Genomic DNA, 15,272 nt, shown 5'->3' with positions numbered 1-15,272 from the left:
TTCCCTGAATTATATTTTCCACTTTCTTGAATCTGCTCTACCCTCACTCCCTCCTTCATCCTATTTAATAATTACCTGTCATGGACCTGCTTTGGATACAATTTTCCACAGTATTTCTTTACCATGTCCCTCCTCTTCCCCACCAAGGAATTCATTCTCTACTTTGGTAACATTTCTTCTTCATTTCTCCACTCCCAGCTCACGGTGGATGAGTCGATACTTGATGACTAAGTGTAGGGATAATGGTGTTCTTGTCTCAAGGAAAAGGGCAGCCATCCACATGGGAGTGAAAGTTGGCCTCTTAACCCAGTACGATCACCTTCTAATGCTTTTGAAAACATTTGTATGACTCCCTTCAGAAACTTCACCCATTTTATAAGATTCAAATTGTATTTTTTTCAGTAGTACTATTTAAGACAAAGTTTACTGTTTTTCACTTTTAGATAACTGCTAATGTTTGAATGCAATGTTCTAATACTTTACATTGTATACAGGGTGGGGCAAAAGTAGGTTTACTGTTGTTCTTATGGAAAATAATATGATAATACATAATACAAGAATAAACTCTGTTTCATATCTTCACAACTGTAAACCTAATTTGTCCCACCCCGTATGGGCAATATTTGCCGGATTATCAACTAACTTAATAATCATGGATTGGTTTGGAAATCATGTCTATCATTATTTCTCTGAGAACATAGTTTCTGACTTTCAAACAGCTGGTTTTAAAAGATTTCGCATATAGCTGATTTTAAAGTGACAGCTCTCATGTCTACAGGTTCACTTGAGTAACGTAGTCTGAGCAACTGGGCAATGGGGAAGTTTTGAAGCTTAAAGGTAGAAGTGACCGTATGAATTCTTTTGCCCAAGACCTGCCCTTGGGTGATTATGAATAAGGAATCCAGAAGGGCTACATTTTCCCAAAGCAGCACAGCCTGTCATGTCATCAGGGGCGTCTCTGGATGGCGCTCTGGAGTGGCAGCCTGGGGAGACAGCATGACCTGCTGTGGCCTTTCCCTTACTGCCCTGGACAGCACCACTGTCTCCTGAAGATGGATGTCCCCTGAGGAGTTCCAAAGTAGATCAGTTAGGGACACAAGTTGTTGGGGTTAAGGTTATCAGGGTTCTTTTTCCTTATGTCTTTTCTGATGCTTTGATACAGTAGGATTCACTGGGAATTCACCCACCCCTGTAGGGGATGTCTATGAATGTCGCTTGGGCACCATGCTTCCTTGGAGTCATGCTTCCTCGGAGCACCAGGGAGAGAAACTGGAGTAGGGGCTGGAGACTTGGAGCTGGGACAACCTGGGTGCTATAATTTACTCTGGGCAAGTCACTTAGCACTTTGGTATATCCGTTTTCTATAAACTATGGACAATACCATTCTTCTGCACAGAATGAATGTGAGAATGAAGTTATGTGGCTAGTTGACACGTACCAGGCATTCACATATTAACCTTTTTTATTTATGCTAATATGCAAATCGACCGAACGGTGGAACAACCAGTTGCTATGATGCACACTGACCACCAGGGGGCAGACGCTCAATGCAGGAGCTGCCCCCAGCCTCCAAGCCCCTACCAGAAGCAGTGGTGGGGGACAGGGCCAGTGAGCGGACTGTGCCAGGCCAGCCAAGGCGGGTGCCAGTGGGCCCCCCAACCCCGATTGCCCTGCCAGTCGCCCCACAGAGGGAGGCAACTGGCGGTGGTGGCAGCGGGTGGGGCCAGCGAGCGGGCAGCGCCAGGCCAAGGTGGGTGTGAGCGGGGGCCCTGATCACCCCACCGGTTGCCCCACAGATCGGCCCTGATCGCTGGCCAGGCCTAGGGACCCTACCCGTGCACAGATTTTGTGTACCAGGCCTCTAGTTTATAAATAATTGCTATATGCCAGGCACTGTGCTTGGTGCTAGGGACATAGTGGTGACAGGAAAGGCAGATTCCTGGCCTCAGGAAGCCAATGTGTTCTCCCTCTTGACTATTATTCTATAGCGCATTGTGCATCGTGGTTGTTTCAGAGACTACAACCCCCAATGTGAGGTCACTAAAATGGCTTCACATAGAATGACCGTGGGGGATTTACACGAAAGGTTGAAATGTGTAAGAAGGACGACAGAAGTTTCTATGAGGTTGCCCATGGAGTACTGGAGAGTGGATAATGGCTGTACTCCAGGGATGATAAAGCTCTATTAATTTAGTTACTAGACCTTGACTGAGGAACTAATTTACCTAGGCGACCTCAATTAGTGATTGTGTGGAAGGGAAGTAATGAATATGGAATACAGATAGGGAAGTCAAAGCAGTTCTCTAAAATTAATTCAATTAATATTTATTAATCTCTGACTTCTCGTTAACTCTGTAAGACTAGTCACACGTTTTCTTGCCTTTGGTTTATTATGGCTGATGATTTAGAACTGACAAGTTTCCCTTATGTTAAGTCTTTTATCCTTTGATAAGGTAATACTCACTATGAATCTAATATAATTTAATTATAATCTATTCAAGGGCTTACAAAGTCCCCCATCCCCCTCTTTGTAACAATATAGACAACTTCCCCCTAAATAAAAATCTCCTGGTATAAAATTATCATAGTCACATTCTGTGGCATGCAACTTTGAGGGCTTGATGGTCCCTCACTTTGAAAAGTCTACATCAATCCCAAGTAGCTTTTTGAGGCGTATGTCAGACCCTCTCTCAGAACTATGGCTTTCCGCCTGGGACTCTTTCTTTATTCAAACTCTTGTTATAAGACAGTGTCATTCCTCTTTTCAGCATAGCTAGCCTCCTAAAGCTATGGGTCTCCACTCCGCCCAGCAGCCAAGCATAGCTCCTCTCCAGGTGATTCGTTAGTATAACCTCTTCTTACCGCACTGCTGCTTACACCTCAAGGAGAAACTAGCATCTGTCAGCTGCCGGAAAGATACATAATGGCCCCTTCTTCTAGATATTTTCAGTTTTACCCTAAAATAAGCACGGTGTCTGACCCCAGTGCTCTGTGCTCTGAGGCACTGAGTATGGAGTCAGCCTTACAAGTAAACATCTTGGGAAACTCACTGTATTACCTGCCTTGAGGCTGTGTTGCTGGCCCCACACAACACCCTCTCCATCAGCAGTCCTCTGAGGTGTGGCTGCCTCGTCTCTCCTATTAACACCTACGTTTCCGGGGAGAACTTGCTCTGTCTGGTCTTCTGCACCATGAGAACTGTTGGTGCCTTTGCCCGGGTGAGCTAGACCTCTGGGCAGGCAGACCCTTTGCCGGCCATGCTTTCCCCTGGCGTGATCTTCCCTCGTCCAGCCAATTTGTCTTCTACCGCACTCACTCATTGTTTAGAAGATTGCTGTGTAGTCATCTCATAGGTATTTGGTGGACTATCGTAAGCCCTTTTTGGAGAAAGGAAGGATATAAATCGTTCAGGAAATAAAATAAGAATTTAAACGTTTTATTCCACAAGAATAAGGGCCAGAGCAAAGAGTCCACAGGCACACCATGCTCAGGAAGCACGTACTTTGCAAATTGCATTGTAACTCATTGTGACCATAATTTTGTAAACATCGCCATTTTTGCTTAATATGTGGACAAAAACCGTAACCATCTTGGTTCGCATGTGCACAAAACCTCTTCTCACAATTACAGTGTCCCAAGAGCACCTCTCTCTTCTCTCTGCTCAAAGCCCCAAACCTGCCCTGATTAATAGGCTTGTTAGTATTTTCAATTCAGCTAATTTGTATAAAAATCATGTTGCCAATAATGAAGTGTCTCCCAAATGTAAGAATTCATTTTCTCTACCACTGACATTGTTTTCAACTTCTGCAGTTTATTTTCCACCCCTGACAGCATTTTAGATGATGTCCCTTTAAGCATTTGAAGAACTTTTTCCTAAGAAGTCTTTCTTTCTTTCTTTCTTTCTTTCTTTCTTTCTTTCTTTCTTTCTTTCTTTCTTTCTTTCTTTCTTTCTTTCTTTCTTTTCTTTCTTTCTTTTCTTTCTTTTCTTTCTTTTCTTTCTTTTCTTTTCTTTTCTTTCTTTCCTTCCTTCCTTCCTTCCTTCCTTCCTTCCTTCCTTCCTTCCTTCCTTCCTTCCTTCCTTCCTTTCCTTCCTCCCTCCCTCCCTCCCTCCCTCCCTCCCTCCCTCCCTCCCTCCTTCCTTCCTTCCTTCCTTCCTCCCTTTATTTTTTAATATATTTTTATTGATTTCAGAGAACCGTGACTTTCTGGTTCATAGGTTGAAGCTCAACCGCTGAGCCATGCCTTTTCCAGTTTCCCATTTAGTGTTTTCCCTAAAGCGCCGGTTGCAGTGCATTTGTTCAGTAATGACCTCCCTTGGCTCGGCTTTGATATCCTTAGAGGCTGCTGAGGAAGCACCTCTCTCAGGAGACGTTTTCCTTAATTGTGCGGTTAAGTTGCGTTACACTATTTGCTGCTTGTGGGGAAGGTCGAAAGCGCGGTTTCTTCCGCTGCCACACGTAAATGGGGTTGATGATGCTCTCCCCCGTTTTGTTAGCTGTTCATGGAGCATCTCTCACTTAGGAAGTACTGTTGGGGTCTGGGGGGATTCAGAGAGCAGGAGAGTCACTCCCTGTTTTCAAGGATCATTATACTGTATGAGCAGCCAAACTTACTGAAGGTTGGATTTGAAAAATGTTATGCTGGAAGTAGCAGAGTGCCCAGGAAGGATGCAGGAACAGGAATTTCTTATGTAAAGTGTTTGGAGAAAAACTAACAAAGGAGGTGAAATTTATCCTTGGCATTGAAAGATGTGAATGAGTGTGGGACAGAGGATAAGGAAGGGATATTCATTCAAGGATAGAGAAACGGACCCTTTTAAATGGGCTTAATGACAGGGTGTTTTTTCATCAGCATAAGCTTAAACTGCATATCAATGTCACTAACAGATGAAAGCAGTTTTTGAACTGGATGATCATTTTATGGTCATCTTTATGAATAAATAAGGGAACTGAGTCTAGAGAGGTGACTTTGAACATGACAACACTATCGTGTTTATACAAAATACTTTATCATGCATTATCTTACGTAATCTTCACAATGGTGCTGTCCCCATTTTACTGTTGGAAAAAAACCTAAGATTCAGATAATAATATACATTACAAGTTACTAAGTCCATTCTGAAATATATGCAGATCCTTCTGTCTGACTTTGTAGATTATGCTCTTTACCACAAGGAAATCAGAACGGCTCAACTTCCCATGTTCTGTCCTGTAAGTCAGGGATGTGGAGATGGACCAAAATGGGCAAGATCCACCACCTCCGCAGGAGGGTTGGGTCACATTTCTGGAGTCGGTGCAGGTTCCATAATCCAGGGGCTAAGCTTGGTCCTGGGCTGTTCCTTTCCCCTGGCCCCAAACCTCCAGGAGAAGGTGGCTGCCAGCCTGGCTGGGCAGATGCCCCCCAGAGGCTGCCCACCTGTCTTGGTCCTTTTCACTGCAGAAGAGTGGTCTGCCAAGTGGCACTGTCGCAGAGTCCCACCATGATACCTGGGGAAGGGTATCCCTGAGAGGAAACAGCAGTCACCAAGGCCGGAGGTGGGACTGTGCTTGGTGGATTCAGCCGGTGACAAGAAGGGGAGAGGTGGGAGCACAGTGGGAGAGGAGAGGAGTAGGGGTGAGTAGAGGGGTTGTGGAGGCCAGATCACCTCAGACGTGGGTGGGGGAGGGGGGGCTTGGGATGTGATTTTGAATGAGGTGGAGAAACCTTTAAGCAGAAAAGTGACACACATTGGAAAATAATCTGTCTGATTGCTGGGCAGAGAGTAAGCTGTATCAGGACAAGAAGGGAAGCATGGCCATCACATAGGACATGATTCCAGGGGTCCAGGTGACAGGTAATGGGGTCAGTGCTCAGCGTGGAGGTGGTGAGAGTGGTCAGAATTGAGAGAGAATGGAGAGTGACCGGGATTTGTCATTAGATTGAATGTGAGGAGTGAGAAGGCAGAAATCATGGAGGCCACCACAGATTTGGCCCAAACAGCTGGAAAAGTGCATTTGCCATTTGTTAAAATGGGAAAGCAGCAGGAAGACAAGGTGTAGTTGAGGAAAGCAGGAGTCTGGTTAGCACATGTGAAGTTTGAGATCTGTTAGAAGCCCCAGGGAGAGATGGCGAGTTAGTTGCTGGATGCGTCTGATGTCCATAGGATGGTGTAGGACCTAAATTTGTGAGGCATCACAAATGGCATTTAAAGCTTATGTGCCTGGATGAGATGACCAGGCCAGCACGTGTCACTGCAGGAGTGAGAGCCACCAAGCCCAGGACCTTATTGAGGAGAAGGCCTCCTGGAGGCGGGGAAGCTGGTGTTGCAGAAGGAAGGGGTGATGGGCTGTGTGCAATGCTGGTGAAGGTTTGAGAAAAATGGAAATTGAGGCTGGACCATTGGATTTGACAGCAAATCGTTGATGACCTTGACAAAGTGGAGCGTTGGTGTTTTGGAGAAAATTGCATAATTGAAGTGGGTTCTGAAGAGAATGAGAGGAGGGGAAGTATAGGCAGCAAATATTCACAATTCTTTTAGTTATTTTTTTTCTACAAGGTAATTGAGAAGTGGAGCAGAAATAAGAGAGAGTCAGGGGTATATTTTAGGCAAGAACTAGATCTAGCCTGTAAGCATAGGGTGATCCAGAAGAAAGGAAATGCTGGCTGGTATAGGGGACAGGGACCCGTGATTTTGTGCTCAGATGAGAGGTTGGCCTTAGGAGCACAGAAAATTCATCTATCATAATATACATTGAGTGGCCAGATTATTATGATCTCTGAACGCATAATAATCTGGCCACTCAGTATATATATATATATATATATATATATATATATATATATATATATATATTAGAGGCCTGGTGCATGAATTCGTGCATAGGTGGGGTCCGGCCAGCCTGGCCAGGGGGAGGGGACATGGGCGGTTGGCCGGCCTGCCTGCTGGTTGAACTCCTGGTCGAGAGGACAATTTGCATATTAGCCTTTTATTATATAGGATATACACTGAGTGGCCAGATTATTATGCGTTCAGAGATCATAATAATCTGGCCACTCAGTGTAAGGGAAAGCAGGCAGAGCAAGTAACGTCCTGGTTGGAGGTATCTGGCACTGAGAGTGGAGTAGAAGCTTCCATTTCCTCAGTGAATGAGAAGCCAGGTTGCTTGCCCCGTGGCTGGGGGTAGACTTGGTTTTAAAGAGTGGCAGGCTGTCTCTTGCTGATGCTTGTGACTCCTGGCGGCCTGAGCTGCTCTGTTAGAGATGAGCACAGAAAATTGCACCCAGAATATATGTGTCGGGTGCCCATATCCACCCATGGAGAATCTCTATCTTACATGCTAAGTTACTGTGTTCAGGAGAAAAAGCAAAATCTTACCCTTCCTTTGCTTGCCTTGTTGGCATGTTCAAGGTAGATGCACTTTGATTTCATGATGGCTCAGCTCCCTGGCCAGCAGGATAGGGCCTTCTAAAAGGTACATGTTAAATTCCTTTTCTACTTATTAGCAACTCCAAAATAATAGTACTTTGTTTTGCATCTTGTTCTCCACTTAGTTCAGCACATGTTTCACTTACTATCTTTCCCACACAGTTTTAACACTTAATGCTTACAACCGTTTTTGAAGAAGTGGTATCACCCAGAGAAGTCAGGTAACAGTCACTTACTTGAACCTCATAGTCACCACAGAGTTGCACAAAATACACAGTTACTTTAATGAATACAATTATACGTTCTCATAAGCCAGATCTGTTTTGTAAATAAAGTTTTATTGAAACACAACCACGCTCCTTCAGTCACATATTGTCTGTGGTTTTTTTTGGAGCTATAACAGCAGTTATCATATGGCCAACAAAATCTAAGATATTTACCATCCGACTCTGCATTTAAAAAAAAATTGCTGAGCACTGCATTAGAGTGTACAGGCCAAAAATAAAAAATTAAATTAAATAGTATGGGCAAATTGGCCCCATGCGTCACCATGGCCTGTGACCCTGCTGTCCTATAGGTCGGTTTCGCTGCCTTTGCCTCTCACAGTGCAGCTGATTGAAAGAATTTTGGGGTAACTGTGATTACATGTGGTTTTTACCATGTGCATTGATTATACAACCTATCCCTGGAATAAGATGCAATCTCACTTATTTACCTTAAAGTAATTAACTTAGCTTTACAGATCAGTTTTTTTCCCCTTAAAAAAACAAACAAGTTTTGAAAATTATAAACAGTAATATACCCAAGGGGTGTATAGGGTTCTCCTGGCCAGTTGCATCAAGCTTGATGCATCTACTTCCTTGGGGAATACCGAGGGATCCATGACATCCTTTCCTCATTAAATCAGAACTAGGCTCTCCGCTTGCTTTCTCTTAGTCTTCCTGATTTTGACTTGATATGCCACCTTTTGAGATGACTATTTCATATACTTTGGTTGATTTTAAGAGTCTCAAAGTTTGGGGGTGCCTGGGTGTTGATTGCGGTCTGGCATCTCCTTCATGCTCACCTGTATAATTGTCCCCTGGACTTTACGTCTTGAATCACCCATGATAAGTCTGCTTTTAGGGAAGTAATATACCCTATTCTTTTTATCTGAGTTCCCTAAAGCAACAAATAGAGTATAATTATTGATTAACATGTTTAATAGATTCCAATAATCTTTAAAAGGATTTTCCCCAGAAACTTCTTTTTGTAATTGATATTAGCGTAGACTCAGGGTCCAGCCAAAGATAGCTGCCCTGGCCTCAAGCCAACATCATACAAGGACAAGAGCGTCCTCTCTGAGAGGAGTCAGTTTACTTAATTCTGTGGGTGTTTTGTTTTTTTTTGGGGGGGGTGTCTTTCAATTTAGACTGAGCAATTAGCCCTCCCAGAGCACAGAGAAGGGAGCCTGCAGGAGCCCTGTATCCTGCTTCCTTTACATCTATCCTGGCAGATGTAGTCTCAAGAGTGTAAAGTTAGAGCAGAAATTCCCTGCTACCCTAAGAATAAATGTGACGCTTATCCCTAAATCTTCAACCAGGTCTTCATGCTGTGCAGCAGGACTACATAAAAATCAAAAAATTCTGTGAAGGAAAGCATACTTTAAGGAAAATCAGCATAAATTTGAGGAACTATCAGGCTTGGAAAAGTATCTGCAAATATGCAAAAGAAACGAAAATATATATTAATAAAGGAATTTAAAAATTGGGCAAAGAATTTGGACAGTTCATAGAAGGATATAACTTCCAAGCACATATTCACAAGCATCTCCAATATCTCCAAATTAAAAGCATGCAATATTACTCAACACCTAATAAAGTAGCAATGACTTCTTTAAAACAAAGACAACCAAAGTGGGTAAAGCTATGGTAAAAATGACACCGTTTAAATTAATATCATCCTTTTGGAAACTATTTGGCAATATGTATAAGAAAGAAGACAAATGTTAAGGGAGGATTGAGAAATAAAACCAGATAAGGAGTTTGGATTAGATACAGTAGACAGTGAACTCTGATGGTTTCTAAGGGTTGGAGTTGTCCAAGGTATTCTATATAGATTAGTCTGCTGATGAGTACTTCAAGGGGAGAGGCCAAAAACTAACACCTAGGAGGATTGGTAAATATTGTACATCCATAGGTGATAGAACTTTAAAGCTAAGTAACTAGGCTGTCCTCAATTTGACAAACTAAGAGACTAAGGACGAAAAAATCTGGAGGTAACTTCCCCAAGGCTCAAGGAAGACTTGTGAGCTCAGGGGAGCTAGAGAAGCCAAGAGGAACTAGATGGAATCTTCTGAGTTGCATTTTTTTAAAAAATAATTGAAGGCATTATGGAATGATTTAGCAGCATCTACAAATGTAGAATTCTAATGATCTTGTGTAGAGTTTAATATTTTCTGAGTGAATATATAAAAATTAGTTTTAAATATGTTTACTATATAAACATTAGTAAGATTTAAAAATAATCACAGCTATTTTCCATTTGAAAATGTTCTGACTAGCTAGGACAAATGATGAGATCACCTCCGTAGATTTGCTAGAGTGAGAGCTCAACTTGAGAAGCGCTCATTCCTCCAGTCATTCATCTTTTTTTAAACGTCTCCTTTGGCTCTTGATGCAAAATTAATGCCACCAGTTCTGCCCACCAGGAGCAGGAGTGATGGACATAATAATTCAATCAAATTCTGTGTTATCCACTGTGAACATAAATATCTGCAAAAGTTGTCTAACCGTATAATAGAGATCCGTGCAGTTACAAAGGAGGAACCAAGATTTAAATGGAGAATTCACAGAGAAGGGACTTGAACTTGACCTTTAGGGATTTCCAAGGGAATTTTACAAGTCGGGGGAAGCAGTTGAGTTGAGAAAGGGCTTTCTAAGAACAGGAACAGAATGTGCAAAGTGGTGAAACAGCCTGGCACGTGGCAGCGGACTGCGAATGTTAGGTGTGTTTTTCCCAAGTGCTGAGCACAAAGGGGAGAGAGCATTTAGAGGTCAGGTGCTCAGGGAGTGACTCAGTGGGACTTTTCTATTTCTCAGGGGAGCTAACACCATAGAGTTGTCAGTGCCATTCATGGTTCTAAGTACCTTTACTATATATTAGTTTTATTTGATCTTATTTATTCCCATTTCATAGATAATGTAATTGATCATAGCAAAGGCATATCACTTGCACAAATGATACTACTAATCAGTAGTGAGGTCAAGATTTGCTAAGTGGCAGCTGAGTCCCTAGTTCAGTGTCCTGAAATCGAGACTGTCCTTCCTGTCCCACATTGGGAGTTTTGAAGGGTTTGTAAGCTCTCGGTCATGGTGGTACGACAATCATTCAAAGGCTCTAAGTGACAAGCTTGGAAACAGCCAGTTGCAAGGGATGGTGAGAGCCTGAATTAGAACAGAAGCATTCAGGAGCTGAAAACCACAGAACTTACTCTTGATTTGATCGGGCTTGGAAAATTGGGTAGATGTTGGTACCACTAATCAAGCTTGTTAATAGAGAAGGAGGATTCAGTTTGGGACGCATTCAGTTGTGCTGTTCATGGAATATTCTCATAGCGTGGTGTAGCAAACAGTGTGATGTTCAGGTCAGGAGATAAGGAAATAAAGCTTTAAAATCATCAACCTGGAGCTTATCAGTGAAATCCCTCTTACAAATACTACCAACCACTGAGAGCTTATAGCAAGATAAGAGGACGATAGAGAAAACTTGGCGCACTACTATTAAAAATGTAGTCCAGCCACTGGCTGCCTGTCCACTAATTGTTTCTTGCTAGTCCTTGATAGCACAAGGGATTTGCCTCAGAATATAATCAACTGCATCACTAAGCCCACTGTTTACTTTGGCTGACATTTTCCTTTTAATCTTAGAAAGATTCTCAATGAAGGAAGCATTGCATTAATTAATGTCTAGATGCAAACTTCTTATTTTGTCCCAGATCAGCACTTTGAGTATCACTAATATAGAGAACTCTAATATTTAAGCTTTGGGTAGAGGAAGAGGTGTCCAAAGAGAGTGGGAAGAAATAGTGTGAGTGACAAGATGAGAAGCAGAAGAAAGGGATGTACATGTGCGTGGTTTAAAAGAGCGAGTGGTCAGCATAGCCACGGAGAGATCAAATATGATTGAGGCCTAAAAAATAATGATTGGAGCCCTGGCGGGTGTGGGTCAGTTGATTGGAGCATTGTCCTGTGCACCAAAAAGTGGCGGGTTCAATTCCTGGTCAGGGCACATGCCCAGGTTGTGGGTTCGATGTTTTGCTCTCCCTTCCTCCCTCTAAAATCAATTTTAAAAATGATTGGATTTGGCCACTACAGGGTCTTCAGTAACATTTTAAGAGCTTTAACCCCTGCTTGTTCTTCCACCTTCTGCCATCTCATTTTTATCCCACCAATTTATATCCCAAATAATTCTCAAATCTATACTTTGGCCAGATATACCAAAGACTTCTTTGATTCTAAATCTAAAATACTCTTGGATTCAATCTTCCTTTTATTTAGCTCTTGCTGATCTGAAGTTACTGATCACTCTCTTTCCACACCCCACCTATCTATCTCTGCCCATCTTTTCTACAAATACTGCATGTCTTTAATTACACCAATTTCTTAAGTTATGTATGGTATCAATTTCCAAACCACATTTCTTTCCTGAACTACAAGGCAGTCTAACAGTCTATTGGACATGAATGCCCCAGACTCTTCAAGTTCAATATGTCCAAAAGCTGAACCTGAATTCTCACCTACATTCTTCCCTATAATCCTTTCTTCCTAAATATCATACCTTGGATTATCATCTGCCCTGTTGCCAAACCATGGGCTTGAGCATCATACTTGACTTTCTCCTTCTTTCTTATCCAGCTGGTTTCACCTCCTAATGACACTTCCTAACATTAACTCTCCCTGTGCCCACCACCTGTATCTGGGCCACCAGTATTTCTGACCCGAATTACTGAATTCTCCTCTGGGCTGGGGGCTCCCTTTTTCAGTCTTCACTTGCCTCCGTTACCCTGGCCACATTGGAGCTAGAGTACTCTATCTAAATGGAAATTTGGTCACATCGCTCTCTTATTGAATTATTTGCCTGTCCCCCAGTCTTACCTCTACTCTTTCTCTGTAGATTCAGGTCAGATTGATTTTTGTTTCAGTTCTTTAATTTCAATCTCTCTCTCTCTCTCTCTCTCTCTCTCTCTCTCTCTCTCTCTCTCTCTCTCTCTCTCTCTCTCTCTCTCGCCTACCCCCACCTTCACCTTCCCAGAGGCTCCTGTGGCAGCCTGGAGCACATTTCTATTTCCTGTTTACTGGTGAGTTTTTTCTCCATCCTCAGGAAGCTTCTACAACTCTGTAAATCTGAGTTGTGTGGGCTCCCTCTGTGGTCTCCTAGCATTCTGCCTTTCCCATGTTATAACCCTTGACATATTGTTCTGTAATCTTTCATTTTTGTCATGAATCAGTGCTTTCCTCTGAATTTAAATCTCCAAGGCGGCAGGAACAATATCTCTCTGGCACATCATTTTGCTTCAAGCGTCTACCTAGTGCAGTGCCTAGAATAGTATGAGCATTCAGTCCATGTTTGTGAAATGAAATGAATGCTCTTCTGAGAACTTTCACATCCATTATCTCAGTGGGGGTAAAGTTGAACAATTTGGAGAGGATTTTAACGAAACACGAGATGTCAGTGCATTAGAAGATTAAATTTTTTGTTGAGTTGTTTTGCACTAGTAGGAGGAAGGAGAAATTAGTCAGGAAAGCTGATTAGGAGAGTAGATGCATTTAATTCCACCTCATAGAACAAAGAGGAAGAGATTTTTTAAAGCCAGCTTGCATCATTTAAATTTCATCTTCTAAGAAGCTAAGACCTGTACACTGTGTGTGTTTTAATATTTAAAGATATTTTAATATTTAAAGGTGTCAGATTGTCCATCTTTTAGGGCTTTTTCTTTAGATAAGATTATTTAAAAATCTACCTGTATACTTTGCTCATTGAATTTAGTGTGTGTGTGTGTGTGTGTGTGTGTGTGTGTGTGTGTGTGTGTAGGGGGGTCGGGGGCAGAGGGAGGTTACAGAAGTAAGCAATCAATTTATAGCTTTTCCTTTTCTAAAAAAAATTGAAGTGGAATATATTTTTAAAGATTTAATTGAGTTTTTAAGACAGAAATACAGAAGTAAACATAAAGAAATGGGCAACAATAGGAGGAAATCGAGGCTAAGAAAACCTAGGTAAGATAAACTTTGAGGACAAAGGGTATCTGGAAGTCAAGGCAAAGATATATGTGATAAGATACATTGCTTGCGATTCTTTAACTTCTTCTCAAAATGAACTTCTGAAAGCTGGAGAGCTCACAATTCAAGATAGACTTTGCAGGCCCTGGCTGGTGTGGCTCAGTTGGCTGGGCGTTGTCCCATGCACCTAGAAGTCACTGGTTGGATTCTGGTAGGGGGCATGCAGGATGCAGCTGATCAATGTTTCTCTCTCATATCCATGTTTCTCTCTCTCCCTCCCCCCACTTCCTCTCTCTCAAAAAAAAAATTAGTAAAAATACATATTTTTTAAAGATAAGGACATTGCAGTCAAGTAGTTAAAAGCATAGGGCAGATTCAATGCCAGCTGTGCCATTGCAAAGTAAATGGTCTGTTTTGCCACTAGTTAAGAGATTGGCATGTGTTCTGTCTAAAATGGTGGCTGTCTAGGGTTTGCATGGAGATGTAGATTGTAGAATCTTTAAAGAAAGGGAAGGTAAAGACTTTTTCTTCAAAGCACAACTTTGAATCCACTGAACTCCTTAAAATATATATATCCATTTGGAGCTCCTAATTCTCTATAACACATGGAAGAGAGATGCCTGGTTGGGAACAACTTGAGGAGAGGATGCCAGAGTTATCTGCCTCTACAAGACAAATGACCTCACGTAGATTTCATGAACGCTTAACTTTGACCAGCCAGCACCGTGTTCTCACAGATCTACAAGAGAAGTTAGCTCAAAATGCATCCCGAATAGCTACATAAACAGACCTGTTGAGTGGCATTGTATGAGACTTTCTTCCCATAATTAACTAATGGGCTTGTAGGTCATCACAGTGGTTTCTGGGTATGAGGATCACATGACCAGTTTGTATGAGGAAATTTGCCATCTTGTTTGGTATGGCAGAGGAACATGAAAAAGCCTCATCTAAAAGTGACAGGAATCTATTTAGATTTCAAATTAAACAGGAGGTATAGGGCTGTTTCATGTGATTTAGAAATGGACTTTATCACAGTCCATTCCTATCTTCCCTGACTCCCAAGGCTTAAACATGGAGGTAATACTGAGACCATGTGGTTTGACAGAGTCGGGGCTGACAGTCCAATAATAAAAACCTTTAACCATTCTTCATAGTTTTCTAGTTGGTGAAATGTAACATCAACAATGTCTCAGTAAGAATAGTCATTCCTCACATTAGATTTTGAGATTCCAAACCATATCTGTAGAGAAATCTGACCAAGATTTTGGGGAGAGTCAGCACACTGGCACATCTGGAATTTGGGGAGTCAGAAATTGTCTGATGTGTGAACTGGATGGACTAAGGGGGAAAATGTACCTAAGGGATGGGAGTAAATGGTTTGTTCATTCTGGTAACGGGATAAGAGTTTCCTCTCAACTCCACAACCACTGCCCAGCCATTCCTCTGAGCTGCATGGGGGTTGTTCTTAACGTTGTGGTTTCTATATGATTATTTCTGTGGTTTCTCTGAGTTACCCAGATGAGTAATTTTAATGTGGTGCCTGGCTTGGGATTTTGGGTTCAAAGACTGAGACACAGGAAGAACCTGTGGTGAACGCTGTACAGAGTGCG

At 42.2% G+C, this 15,272-nt stretch overlaps 1 protein-coding gene across 8 annotated transcripts in view; it reads left to right on the top strand.

The window, feature by feature from the left end:
* The window catches only part of EYA1 (EYA transcriptional coactivator and phosphatase 1), a gene marked incomplete at both ends in the record, with an annotated part of 284,113 nt that overhangs the window by 203,568 nt on the left and 65,273 nt on the right, over positions 1–15,272 (top strand). The gene's annotated exons all lie outside the window — the stretch shown is intronic.

This window comes from Cnephaeus nilssonii (assembly GCF_951640355.1).
Source record: "Cnephaeus nilssonii genome assembly, chromosome: 18".
NCBI classification, from domain to species: Eukaryota; Metazoa; Chordata; class Mammalia; order Chiroptera; family Vespertilionidae; genus Cnephaeus; species Cnephaeus nilssonii.
The sequence above is the reverse complement of the archived record's forward strand: the minus strand, read 5'-3'. Positions and strand labels throughout refer to the sequence as shown.